This window comes from Orycteropus afer, unplaced genomic scaffold (assembly GCF_000298275.1).
Source record: "Orycteropus afer afer isolate SDZICR_OR568_19922 unplaced genomic scaffold, OryAfe1.0 scaffold00507, whole genome shotgun sequence".
NCBI classification, from domain to species: Eukaryota; Metazoa; Chordata; class Mammalia; order Tubulidentata; family Orycteropodidae; genus Orycteropus; species Orycteropus afer.
This window is the reverse complement of record NW_006922094.1, coordinates 575,402-576,442: the sequence shown is the minus strand read 5'-3', so window position 1 is coordinate 576,442 and position 1,041 is coordinate 575,402.

Here is a 1,041-nt window from a genome sequence, read left to right as displayed (position 1 = left end):
GCCCATCTTTATCTCCAGCTAACATCAGACAGAGGCTTGGCCAAGTAGGGTGGTAAATATTAGAAGTGGACTTGCACTGATGGAATTGATATTCCTAATGGGATAAAATATCTTAGAAATATTTCTCACCCTCATAAAAGACTGCAGGAAGGCTCTTAGTGAAGGGTTGGGCAGAAGGTTAGCCTCCAGAAGAAGGGTCGGGAACAATCAGGTGTTTAACCCTTTGTGGCACCAAGGACTCCTTGCCTGCCATACGTATTACTACATTCCTAGTGTCTAGAAAAGTGTGTGGAATACAGTAGGTGGAATGTGGGGCTGATTGCCTCCACAAACAACTGCTTCCTTCCCCATGAGATCAGAAGTTTATTGCCCTGAGATAATTTTTAAACCTTAAACCAAAACTATCTCCTGAAGTCTTCCTTAAACCAAACAACAGTTTTAACTAGTAAGACTGTCTGCCTTGGGCATTGTGTTCTTTGAAGAGCTATCTATATGGCAAACTGACAACAGCAACCCAAAAGATTAGGTAGGAGCCTTAGGGGCAGTGAGTTTATGTGAATAGGGAGGAACAACTCAGAGGAGGCTGAGAATGGTCACAGCACTTGAAGAATGCCCTCAGTGTCACCCAAGGGTACATGTGGAACCTGCTGAGGGTGGCTGGACATTCTGCTGTGCATAGTCTCAACAACAAAAATAAAATAAAGTTTAAAAAGGATCAGCCTCTGAAAACCAGTATCACTTCACTAACACAGTAATAGAGCTGCCCCCTAGTGAAAAGCAGCCTCCAGGTGCAGGCCTACATCTGTGTTAAGGCCGGGGCCTGAGGTAGGCAGGCCTGGGGCTTGTAGCCTACTTTTTGCTTGGGAGTGGCTCTATATTAAGGAACAACTAGAGATGAACTTGTCTGTCAGTTTGTTGTCCTGTGGTTACTTACGTGTTGCTATGAAGCTTGGAAGGAAGGTTGGGCAATCTACTTCTGTAGTGATACTGCCTCGGAAACCCAAGGAGGGGTCGCTATGAGTCGGGTCCGACTTGACGGCA